Here is a 13,810-nt window from a genome sequence, read left to right on the forward strand (position 1 = left end):
AAAGAGAAATATGACATCCTGCATTTTTTTCTAATGAATGTATTCTACTTTTCAAACAACCCGAGTAAAATTCTTTGAAACTTTAAACACTTTGAACAGGTCAAACCCCACCTGATGGACAAAAACAAGTTCAAAGCAGGTATTAAACGGCGTGGTGAAACTCTTTAAATTGGGCAGAGAAAACAGCAAGCTGTTCCATTTACTGCTGAGGTAACCCCAAGTCTCTCGTCCCAGAGTCTCTTCACTAATCATCCCAACTGGATGTCACCCCCTGGTGGAAGCACGGCTTGGCTGCTTCCACCAGGGGGAAGACCCTCAAGCCAGGGGTTGCGAGACACAAGCCAGATGCCTTCAAGAAACTGGGAATATTTTTTTGAAGAATTTGGGCACATTTTTACCCTTTATCTGCAACTACACTAAACTTGCCATATTTTAACCTATTTTCATCACTTTTTCTTGCCATATTTTGCTCCTTTTAATGCATTTTTGCTACATTACTCACATTTCTGCCACTTCTCCATCAAATTTCAATGCTTTTTCTGCATATTTTTCCACGTTCAAGGACATTTTCGGCACTCATAACCCTTTCCACCACTTTTCCATCCTAATGTTGCATATATTGACCCATTATTGGTCACTTTTAACCTCTGTTCACCATTTTTCATGCTTATTTTTTCCAATTTAACCACATCATGATTTTTGTCATGCACAATTAGTAGGAAATATCTTGAACATTGTCTTGCAGTGCCTTAACTTCTCTTGGACTTTTATGCATTTATTGATTTTTTTATTTGTTTTTAACTTCTTAACTCTGTAGATCCTGCTCTGTTTGTGTGAATGTGAGCAACAGACTAATGCACAATTTCCTTCGGGATCAATACATTATGTATCCAATCTATTGCCGGTTTTAAACTAATTGTTCCTACTTTTTAAATTACAAATATTTCCCCCTCTTCCAGGATGGGTGGTACACAAAACAACCCCCTTTTTCTACTGAGATTCTAACTTTGTCTGTGAAGGCTAATAAACATTATTGTGCTTGAATTTGATTGTATTCCATGTATTATAGAGGGTTTTAAAACTATTAAATCGAGGAATGTGAACAAGAGCAGACAGGTGAATGGTGCACGGTCACTAGTTTGCATGTTTCTCATCGAGTATGCATGGCTCATGGTTTTCTGCCACTGACACTCCTGATGCTCTACCCATTCTCAAAAGTTGTAATGGAATATTTGAAATCAAAACTACAGATCAAATCCAATCACTCCAGCAAGCTATATATATATATATATATATATATATATATATATATATATATATATATATATATATATATGTGTATAGATCATTTATATGTGGAAGTGCAAACAAGGGCACAGTAACAATTTGCTCTTTCTCCCATCAAAGATCTGTGGCCCCCTTGAGCTCAAACTGACCTAAAATGAGTTTGACACCTCTGCTGTATATCATATACTTAAATATTGATAGATTTGGTAATATTACCTGCTAAACAGAAACCAGTCCTCCTTGCTGTTTCTCCATTCCATCACAGTGGCCAGAATTGCTTGTATAATCTCTACATCTACATGTGTGTTGGCATTAAGACAGCACTGCAGGACGGCCAGATAACAGCACACGTCTGAAAAAAAAAAAAAAACAATACATTTTAATACTTGCTTTCATTTTTAAAATTCATATTATTTAACTAAATGTAACGATATCCATCTGGTTTTCCTTACTGTCATTTTCTTGCCAGTTGATTAACCCTGCGGTGGCCAGAGTGACGAGTGTTTCCTTGTCCTGTGCCGACAACGTGGGGCAAAGCACCTGAAGCGTGTTCAGTTTGCTTTGAGACTCTGGGAACATACAGGGTCAAAGGCAGCAATAGTGAGTATACGGCATAGTAGCAAACATAGAGACTGGAACGCTTACACTGAAATGACTTTAGACACAGACCTGTCGGCACTACCAAAGAGCTTCTTCAGATCACCAGTGTTCGCCAAGTCGTTGGTGCGGATGTAACGATCCAGGGTCAGTGACCACAGACCTCCGTCAGTCACCGACCTGAAGTGCACAAAAATAAATAATGTAAACTGCAAAGTAAACATGGGAAAGTAGCAACACAAAAAACAGACAAAAAGAAAAAAGAAATACAAAAAGATGACTACAAAAAAAATGTCAACAAAAACACACAATATGACAGAGAAACATACTAAACAACATCAAAAACACACAAAACAATGACAAAAACATGAGAGACATGTCCTAAATGATACCAAAAACACACAAACAACAAAAACATACAAAATGCGAGATGTCCCAAAATAATACCAAAAACACACAAACATCAACAAAAATACACCAAATGACAACAAAAACACACAAAATAATAGAAAGATGTCCTAAATAATACAAAAAACACACAAACAACAAAAAACGCACCAAATATTAATAAAACACACACACGACGACAACAAAGACACACAATGTGTTAGGAAGTGTGACCAAAGTGGCTCGGATGTGGTAGGAGGCAGACGAGGGAAACTTAATCCAGATGCAAAAATAATTTATTTCCAGGAACAAAAGTAAATCTCTGTTTCACTTGCAATGTAACACATATATATAGCATGTGGACAATTGCCCTGGTTGACTTAGCCTCCAGTGTCTCCAGCTACACTGACATCCCAACCCCCCCAACAGTCCAAGACAAACTGCTTAAATAGACTCCTGTCAGCAGGAGTCAATCAAGGCAGCTCCATCTACCTAGGTAGCGCCAAGTACTTCCCCCTTAAATCAGGTAGAGAACACAGTCATTCACAACTTCCATTTCATACATAAATGCTAAATGAAGTGCCAAATACTGTTTCTATATAACGACACTTATTTAAATAACATTTCTCCCTTTAATCAAATAACCTAATTTTATGTCCCACCCCTTCTACTTGGTCTCACCCAGTGACATCACCAGTGACATCACTGGAGTTGTCACCCAGAGTATAAATGCAGGAAATGGTGGTATCCACCTTCCCTTTGTCCCTGGAACACATGGTGGTGCAGGTGAGTAGCAAAGAACACTCAGCAATTAAATAGCAATGCTAACTAGTACACAAGATGAAATTGATGGGACAAATGGTGTGTTCTCACCCACTTTGTCACACAATGCAAGTATATTTTTGGAGCCTCTTTGTATAATGTTTGCTGTTTTTTGTATTTGTTATCATTTTGGGTATTATTAATGTTTCTTTGTATATTTTATGTTGTTCTTTTGTGGATTTTTGAAGACTAAAAGAATCTTGCTAAAGTTACTATGCGGAGGTCAAGGAATCTCCAATGGAAACATCAAAGCAATCAGCAGATGCCTTATTTCTGAAGCTCAGCAAATTAAAGTTTTAGTTAATGAAATTGATGACATTTTATTTTGAGCGTGTGATGTCAGACACATTTCTGAACATTGTGGCATGGCTGGTAAAAAATGAACTCACCACTGATATCTTGCAGTAAATCCTTGACCAGTATGGAAGGACTCCTTTGACCTCTTCAGCATCTCTCTCCTGACACATAGACCCAAAGTCCTGCACGGCCTGAAACCAACACACACAGTTAATACATAAACTGGAAGGATACATCCTAAGGCAGCGATGTCAAACTCATTTTAGTTCATGGGCCAAATGGACCAGTTTGACCTCAAGTAGGCCGCAGTGGTTGGGAATCAAACAACTTCCACATTAATAGTTGAGCCACTGCCACAGAATTAGGTTTCTTTCAACAATTTGAGAGTAAAAATGACTTCCATTGTTTTCTACAAGCATGGGAATTTGTGATAAATTCAATGAAACTCCACTTGAATAATTGTAATGTTCTATTTCCAAAGAAAACTCTAAATGTTATGTTTTGCTAAAGTGTATTATTTTGCATGGATGCCAATATTTATGTTTGGGTATGATACAGTGATTTCAAAATACTCCTAATTTCTGCTTAATTTCAATAAATAATTCCCATTAAAAATTTCTATTTTTTTTTTTTAATACATTGCAAAAATCCCCAAGTTATTAAGTTCCCGTCGAAATTTGCCAGATATTTTATGCCCCTTTGCAACCCTGATGCGATATCCACAACTACATTATTTGGTCATTTACACAATGTTTCGTGTTTTCTCAGACAATTTTACTTGAAAGTGTCTAGAGATGCATTAAATGTGGCCATAGCCCCCGAGACTATGGGTATGTTTCCGAATCTTTTCTACATATGCGTAATGTGCTTTTGTTTTCACCATGTAAGGATGGCCAAGTGGTCAAGGTGTCACAGTGAAGGATTCTTCTTTCCGCTAACGTGACATATGAATTTTTTCATTTTAACATATTTAACATGGCAATTTCCACCTTTAAAAATACATATACAAAAATAAACATGTTAGGGTTAAAGATAGGGTTAGGGCTAAAATAAATGGGTTAGCGGGGTAGCTAAAAATAAATATGAGCTAAAATACAACTGATGGAACTTTAAGTCACGTGGTGAACCCATCACATGATCTAAACTGGCCAATGAGGGGCCAATGCGTATGCATAGATAGAGTCTATGAATACGTTTAACGTATCCATAGACACGGCCTTTTTACTTTCCCTTGCAGATCGCTTTTGGACATTTAGAAGTCCGGATTTAACCCCCAGGCCTTAACCTCAATGTTAACTTGTATTCCTCGCACTGTAGTCTCCAGTTCAGTAATCTTTTGGAGAAGACTGCTGTATTCTGTTGTGGAAAGAGCCATTCTTCTGCTAGTTAGCTTGCTACTTGTAGCTAGCTAGCTTGCTACTTAGCTTTCCAGTTGAGCCAGCAAATAAAAAAGCAGTAGATGATTACCTCAGAGCCAGAGTCAGATGGTAAATGATAGATTTTGATGTTGAGGTATCGTATCATTTCTCAGAAGAAAAAGTTCATGTTTAGTAAATAAATTCCTCTGTGAGCTCCGCTCTGCTCTTTTGCTGCTGTCAGCTCAGCTGCCGGAAGTACACCAAAGCATGATTTTGTGTGCGTTGGTGGCCCAGTAGTAGGGAAGGTTAGATAGGCTAAGCCCACCACACGCTCTTCTGTAGCAAGGACTTACCAGCTCTTGGATGTCTGCCAGCCCGAATAAATGAAGATATTATACTATCAATGTTGCTAAAAACAGATCTAATTAGGAAGAAAGTCAGACTCTGGAAGACATACAGGTACTGTATCTGGGCAATACATTCTTTTTGACTATCTGCACTCTTCCAGCTATAGAGAGTGGTAGTTTGTTCCATCTCTGTAGGTCCCATTTACCAATGAGGTCAAGGCTGTAAGGTTTTGTTCCCATAGGGATTTAATGTATTTAGTAACATTGATACCTAGATATTTGAATACCGTACCACAGAATCTAAAGGAAAGTGGGGATGTTGGCAAGTCTCCAGCTAATTGGTTAACAGGAAAGCACTCACTTTTCTGGATGTTTAGTTTATAACCTGAAAGACAACCGAAAGAGTCCAGAAGCGAGAGGATATGGTCAATGCTGGATACAAGATCCCGCGCATAGAGCAGCAGATTGTCTGCATATAAAGAGACTTTGTGTTCTACACTCCATCTCTGAATTCCTCTAAACCCACTGTTCTTCTTTAAGGCTATAGATAACAGTTCAATGGCAATTGCGAACAAGAGGGGTGATAGAGGGCACCCTCTGCGTGTACCCCGAAAAAGAGGAAATAATTTTGAACGTTGAGTGTTTGTACACTGATGCATAGGGGGTAGTGTACACCAACCAAATCCATGAGACCAGGCCATCTCCAAATCCAAATTGATGTAAGCAGGAGAAGAAGTAGGCCCTTTCCACCCTGTCGAAAGCCTTCTCAGCATCTCGTGATATAACTACTTCTGGTTCAGTCGGAGAGGAAGGTGTGTGGATGATGCTAAGAAGCCTCCGTATATTAGTATATTAGTGAACAAGTGCCTTTCCCTAATGAATCCTGTCTGGTCATCTGATATTAATGACGGTACGACAGATTCTAGTCTGCGGGCAAAAACTTTAACAAAGATCTAAGACTAGCTGTTCTGCCTCCCTAGTGAGCAGAAGGTCAAGCTCAGTCTGAAGTCTTGCCCTTTATAAAAACAAGGCGATGAAACAAACGAGAGTTGACGGTCTATAGTAATATAGTCAACTTTTAGTATTAATGAAATAACATTTTATATATATATATATATATATATATATAAAACCGCGGGCGGTCTCTTTTCACTTCAAGCTCGGGTCCTCTACCAGAGGCCTGGGAGCTTGAGGGTTCTGCTCAGTATCTTTGCTGTTCCTCGCACTGCACTTTTCTGGACCGAGCTGTCTGATGTATTTCCTGAGATCTGCTGTAGCCCTCTTCCAGTTTGGGGGTCAGTGCCCCGAATGCCCCGACGACCACGGGTACCACTGATGCCTTCACCTTCCAGGCCTTCTCCAGTTCTTCTCTGAGCCCCTGGTATTTTTCTAGTTTCTCATGTTCCTTTTTCCTGATGTTGCAGTCACTCGGTATTGCTATGTCAACCACAACGGCTTTCCTCTGCTCTTTGTCCACCACCACAATGTTCGGTTGGTTCATCATTACCATTCTGTCCGTCTGTATCTGGAAGTCCCACAGGATCTTAGCTCGGTCATTTTCTACCATCTTTGGAGGTGTTTCCCACTTTGACCTTGGGGTTTCCAGCCCATACTCTGCACAGATGTTTCTGTACACTATGCCAGCAGCTTGGTTATGGCGCTCCATGTAAGCTTTCCCTGTCAGTATCTTACACCCTGCAGTTATGTGCTGGATTGTCTCAGGGGCCTCTTTGCACCGTCTAGACCTGGGGTCTTGTCTGGTGTGGTAGAACTGGGCCTCTATTACTCTGGTGCTCAAGGCCTGCTCCTGTGCATCCATGATGAGTGCCTCTGTGCTGTCCTTCAGTCCAGCTCTGTCTAGCCATTGGTACGATTTCCTGATATCGCCACTTCACTTGTGTTTCGGTAGTACATCCCATGTAGGGGCTTGTCCTCCCATGACATAACGTCCAGCACCTCACCTCCTGTTCTCCATTGTCTGAGACATTCACTTAGCATGTCATCTGTTGGAGCATTGTCCTTGATGTACTTGGGGATCTTGGATGTTTCATCCTGGATAGTGGCTCTCACGCTCACTAGTCCTCGGCCTCCTTCCCTTCAGCTAGCGTACAGACTCAGGGTGCTGGTTTTGGGGTGGAACCCTCCGTGCATGGTTAGGAGCTTTCATGTCTTAACATCTGTGGTCTGTATCTCATCCTTTGGACAGCTTATTATTCCTGCAGGATATCTGATTATTGGTAGGGCATAGCTGTTTATTGTCCGGGACTTGTTCTTGCCATTGAGCTGGCTTCTTAGGACATGCCTTACTCGTTGGAGGTATTTGGCCGTAGCCACTTTCCTTGTCACCTCTTCGAGGTTGCCATTTGCTTGTGGGATTCCGAGGTACTTGTAACTGTCCTCAATGTCTGCTATTGTTTCTTCCGGGAGTGAGACTCCTTCTGTGTGGACTACCTTCCCTCTCTTAGTCACCATCCGACCACACTTCTCTAGTCCGAATGACGTCCCAATGTCTGCGCTGTAGATTCGGGTGTTATGGATCAGTGAGTCTATGTCTCGCTCATTCTTAGCGTACAGCTTGATGCCATCCATGTAGAGGAGGTGACCGATGGTGGCCCTGTTCCTGAGTCGGTATCCATAGCCAGTCTTATTGATTATTTGGCTGAGGGGGTTCAGGCCTATGCAGAACAGCAGTGGGGACAGGGCGTCTCCTTGGTATATGCCACATTTGATGGAAACTTGTGCAAGTGGCTTGTCATTGGCCTCAAGGGTGGTTTTCCACAACCTCATCGAGTTTGCAATGAAGGCTCTTAGAGTCCTGTTTATGTTGTATAGCTCCAAGCATTCAATGATCCAAGTATATGGCATTAAGTCGTAGGCTTTCTTGTAATCAATCCAGGCAGTGCTCAGGTTAGTGTTTTGGGTTCTGCAGTCTCTAGCGACTGTTCTGTCAACCAGGAGCTGGTGATTGGCATCTCTGGTATTTTAACAGATTCCCTTCTGAGCTGTGCTCATGTAATGATCCATGTGCTGCTTATCTTAGCCGCTATGATGCCAGACATGAGCTTCCACGTTGTGGAGAGGAAGGTTATTCGTCGATAGTTGGATGGGAGGGATCCTTCAGGATCAGGATTGTGCGCCCTTTGATTAGCCATTCAGGGTGATTCCCATCTCTCAGCAGCTGGTTCATTTGTGCTGCCAAGCGCTCATGGAGTGCCTTGAGTTTCTTTAGTCAGTAGGCGGGCATCATGTCGGGGCTTGGTGCTGTCCAATTTTTCATACCTGAGACTCTTTCTTGGATGTTCTAGGTGGCTCAGCATGGTGTACAAAGTGATGCAATAGCATCCTCAGTGGAGCAATTGATTCTGTAGGTGAACTGATGGGGATCACAATCACCAGAGCTGCTTAAATATCCATTTGTTTTAATGTAAAGTCCAGTTTTCTGGCTGAAAACAATAACAAGTGTGTGAATAGCAAAAGAAAGTTGCTAGTGATCAACTGTTGTGTGCAGTCAGTGTTTACAGCCCGGTTTTAGAATTGGTCAGAAAGTGACTTTTCAGATGACTAAAACTCCAGAAAACAGGCGGGTTAGGGAATATAAACCTCAAATACTATGTTGTTGAAGATGAGTGAAAAATAGCATAATATGTCCCCTTTAAATTACTTCTTAAAACATACTTTAATCGGAGAGCCTAATACTTGCCTTTGGAAAACACTTTGTAACGTGTGTTTTGAAAAGTGGTCTATAAATTAAGTTTATTATTATTACATTATATTATTATTGTAGATTGTGAGGCTCTGGATTCCCTGCCACACCTGCTAAGGGTTGTTGTCCATTAGATGTCCCTCAATTTTATTCTTATGCACCCTTTACTGTTCTGATGCCCCTCCTTAGCTCTGCCCTGGCCCTGGAGTACAGCTCCTTGTCTCCCGTATGCCTGTATGCCTATTTGATGTTGCAGAACACATCATCTAAACTGTTTTCTACGGAAGCGTAGAGCTGCCACAGTTGAAAATATATTTTTGATCACTATATTGTACGAACAATATAATTATATTGTACAAACATGATATTATATTGTACAAACAATATAGTTATATTGTACGAACAATATAGTATATTGTACGAACAATATACTTATATTGTACGAACGTGATATAATAATGTCCAGATGGTGGACATTTAACCGGAAGTAAGAGCAAACGAAGGAAGAAAACATGGATTCTCCACTGTTGCGGTTCCTGCGCAAACGAGGTGTGCCTGAGGAGTGCCTTTCCCGCATGGAGGAGGAACATGTAAGTTTAAAGTTCATTTTCTTCTTTTTTCCACGGGTCAAGTGTTTTAAGGCAACGAGGGAAGGAGGTGGGTGCGCGCGCATTCGGACCTCGTAGAGTGCGAGTGTGCGCCGGCCCGTATTATACTTCTCAGGTCATCATCCATCCATTTTCTGAACAGCTTGCTCGTTTCTCCAGCTGTCATCGGGCTCAATGCTGGCCGTAGGTACACCTTACAAAGCGCCAGTCCTTCACATGGCTACCAACCAGACACAGAGAAACGGACAACACTCACACTCCCATTCATTACAGGCAACATAGGGACTCTAGTTATCCTGACAGTATGTGTTTGTATTGTCAGAGGGAACCACATTCTTGGGTGACCAACGTAAGCACAGGGAGAACATGCAAACTCCATACAGCAGGACCTAAGTGCCTATAATTGGTCAGAATCAATGAAAGTCTTTTTGTTCCCACAAGCCATGTAGCCTTGTGCTTTTGATATTTCATATTTATTATGCACTGTTAATTTTATTATATTTTTGTGTATTTTAACTTTGTTTTTAATAACTTTGATTAATTTATGTAACAAAACCATTATAATTACAATCTACTTCTTGGTCTCATTGTCAAAGCGACAGACGTCTTCTGTTTCCACACTCCTCTCCCATTGATGGAACTTAACGACATACACCAGGTCCATGATTATTTTTATTAGGCTGTTATTTCAATCCAATTTACAAATTTGGACGAAGTGCACAAGATGAACAGGTCCACAGTTCAAAGTGACGGAAAAGTCAGGAAAAACTAAATTTTCAGCTCGCTCGTGTGCAGCATTAGCTTTGGCAGCTAACTCTGTCTTTCTGCCTTGGAGACCAATACACATTTTAAACGCAAAACATCTTTCAATGAATCAACGCTCCAACAGTTAAAATGATCTAAATCTCTGTCAGACTCGCTGTCAGCAAAGGTGAGTTTATACCACTCGACCTTTGAACGCATGCACGAGAACTGAATGTTCCGAGAGTGTAAAAAAGCTTATTGTGTAGCAGAGTGCTGTGTTGTTTGTTGCAGGATGTTGCATTAGGTATCAAGCTTGTTTGTTAGTTTGCATATAATTTTCTGTCTCTCTACAGATTGACGCTACAGTTATTGACTGTATGGATGATGGCACACTCTCCGGTTACATCCCAACCTATGGAGATAGAATAGCAGCAAGACGCTTCTGTTTGGAAAGCAAAGATACAAATACAAAAGACTCCAAAAAAATTCACTGCTTGAAAAACTAAAGAAGAAGATGGGCGTTGATAATGATGATAAATGTTTGAAAGGAGACGAGACATCGGCACCAAAGCGAAAAAGACAATATGCAAAATGCAACAAATGGGCTGAAAAAAAGACCAGAAGAATTGAGTTGGGGTGGATTCATGAAGGCAAACAAGTGAGGAAACGCAGGGGAGGAGGAACAAGGATGCTTGATGTGCCAAAAGGATCCAATTTTTTGGATTCTTTTGGCACATCAAGCATCCTTGTACTGTATGTGGTTTGCCTAAACAGGTATGTTCTTGATCATTCAACACCATTGAGTTTTCTGTAGGATGGTATTTAAAAGGGGTTTATAATTATTCTATTCTAAACTTTAAAACACAAGTTCACTCCTGAATTTAGAACTGGATTCAGAAACATTGCATTGGCTGTTGGATATGTTTGTGCCAGTTACCATGAAAAAAGTGTCGTGTAGTTTTGAATTGAACAAAATTGTTGTTGTATTCTTGACAGCTGAAAAAAGATGAACATATTTGTTTTTTGAACAATGTGGTTTATTTATTATTGTTGTTTTGATGGTGCTGTATTTTTTTATTTGGGGTTTTCATCATTTCACTTGGCTTCATTATTCCAAAAAGAAAAACATTAAATGTTGTAAATACAATGGTTGATAACAATATGAGATTTAGGCTTATGAAAGGAAAACAAATTCAAACAAGTTCGGATAAACCACGACCGGGGCTCCGCGGAACGTCTCCGTGCCAAATGGCATGTACCACGTTCCCAAGAATTCAGTCAAATGACTCGGTTCCACCGAGTAAAAAAATGGGGCCCCTGGCGCCCCATGGGACATACGGGGTAATGGGCCCCATTCATATATTGGAATGTGTCAACGATTCGGTATCACCAACTGTCGCAATATTTGACTCACAAATAAATGAGAAAATGACTTTAATGGAAATTGCCGAAAATAGGGGAGTGGGCCCCTAATCAAATTGTGCAATGCATAATCGTAATCTACATTGAATTACCTTTGAAACGATATATCACACATTTATGTTCCCATAAATTTGTAATTTACGATTAGAATTAGAATTACGTCATAATTGTGATTAAATATCAATTTAATTAATATAGAGATTACGTTCCCAAAAGCTTAACTGTGTCTGCCTCTAAGTTGACATTTATTATTACGTTATTAATTGACATGCAGGAATTTTTACCTACAACCTTGGAACATGAGACTGCTTATAAGGTTTTCAGAATGTATGTTCTAAGGAAAAGATATAACTCTATGGCTTCCTCTGTATTGGTTGGTGGGAGCAAGAAGTTCTCTGACATAATATGGCAGCACAAATTGAAAACGGTTTCATCACAAGGATAATGTCCTCTCTGTTGGCACTCCTCTTTACAAGCCTCCACAGCTCCTGGAGAGACTGTTTTCAGGTGATCTTGTCCACCAAACAGATGAGGAATGGTGTACAGAAGAAGTGGATGTCCACTTGGTGCCACTGCATTTCTGCTGTGACGCATGATGTGGCTGTTCCACAGATGTGAAACTTCTTGCAGCTCCTCCTGTAGAAGAAATAGTTTTTACTTGTTATTTACAATCTGTTTGTGGCTTTGTACAATTCTCAAATAAAAGAGATACTTAGGGGATAAATACTTAATGGAGAGGACATACCCTGTAGTCTGAAAGTGTCAATAAAAATTACATTCACAAATAAGCAAAAAATGTAAAATCTCTCTCCTTTAGAAAATATTTTTTGAGGTTCAATGTTATGTTCATAAGCTATTTCCAGCAGGTTTGTCAAATTATGTTGGCAGGGGCGGCCTGGGGGTTGGGGTCGGTGGCGTGGTGCCCTGGGTCCTTGGCTCCTTGGGCTTTCTCGGGTGTATATGTGGGGGGCGGTTTTTACACATACATTGGTCATGGATGCACTGGCCTTGGCTGTGGGATAACACTCATACTGGGCTCAACCATAGACACGTTGTTCCCAAATACCTGTTTTATGGAATTTCCACTCACTTCTTCCTCTGTCCACAGCCACCACCATTATTCCTAAGCCTCACACTGGTCACCAGACTGGCTTGATAACACAACATAATAAGCACAATATACACAACCACATCTCATTCTCACTTGAAAACAATCAACTCTTCCCTCCTCCCTGTTCCTTTCCCACTACCACCCACCCCCTCACCTTGGTGTAACACTGCCCTGTCTTTTTACAATCCTCCCTTTAATAAAGTATTTCTTACCCTTCCTTAGGGAGAGCTGGTGATGGTCACAATTATGCAATAAAATAAATTCATTTATTTAATTGCAATAACAAAACATGCATTGCTGTTAAAAGATTGCACTTGTTGTAGTGTTGGGAAAAAAAAGAGAAAAAAAGAAAAGCATGAAAAGAACAGTTAGATGGATTGCTTAATGCATCCCAGACTTACTCGTAAAAAAAGAGACACTACAGGAATCACTCACACATGCTGTCCCTGGAAGAAAAAGCCAAAAGTGGCTTGTGCAACTGGCATTTTCTATCAGCAAATTTGACCCAGAATTGTATTTCTAGTAAGACTGTTGAGTTAAAAATATCGAGATTTATATTGTATATCACAATTTGAGGATAAAATATTGAGATATTTTGGTCCATATCGCCCAGCACTACTTCTTACATTTACTAACACTTTCCCTCTGCCTCTCACACACATAATGCAGCATAATCATTCTTATACAGATAATGAGCATGATTGTTTTGATGTTCTAAGTATGACTGTTAACATACATACCTCACAATCCTTAAACAAGTAAAGAGAACAAGCTGCTTATCCAAAAAGCCACCAGAGAAGTAGTCATTGTCTTTCAGTTTCTGGAAACGATTCATCCAGTGTTGAGCGTGGTGCGTCCTCAGAAAAGCCCACCAGCTTTCGATCCACTGGTTGTGATTGCTGGATCCAGAGATGTAGCAGTTACTGGTGGAGCGATCAACACTCCACCGAAGGAATCGCTGCATCTCTGCCATGATGACATTTTCAGTCCCCAAATCTGCTCGGATTCTGGCAGGAGTCCCCATTCTCTCTTCAACTTCAGTTAAGAAATAGCCAGCGATGATTTTCGGATCACTGTTTGTTGAAAATGCATGAAGCCATATAATTTGTCTGGAAAAGCCATCAATT

At 40.4% G+C, this 13,810-nt stretch overlaps 1 long non-coding RNA gene across 1 annotated transcript; it reads right to left on the reverse strand.

The window, feature by feature from the left end:
* Nucleotides 1–1,500: 1,500 nt before the first annotated feature.
* On the reverse strand, nt 1,501–2,573 carry LOC114475234 (uncharacterized). The gene is made up of 4 exons (XR_003675447.1): nt 2,443–2,573; nt 1,957–2,064; nt 1,740–1,856; nt 1,501–1,639 (listed from the first exon to the last, which is right to left on the reverse strand). It is a non-coding gene; the product is annotated as an uncharacterized LOC114475234 (long non-coding RNA).
* Nucleotides 2,574–13,810: the final 11,237 nt, after the last annotated feature.

The sequence above is a fragment of the Gouania willdenowi genome, chromosome 14 (genome assembly GCF_900634775.1).
Source record: "Gouania willdenowi chromosome 14, fGouWil2.1, whole genome shotgun sequence".
NCBI classification, from domain to species: Eukaryota; Metazoa; Chordata; class Actinopteri; order Blenniiformes; family Gobiesocidae; genus Gouania; species Gouania willdenowi.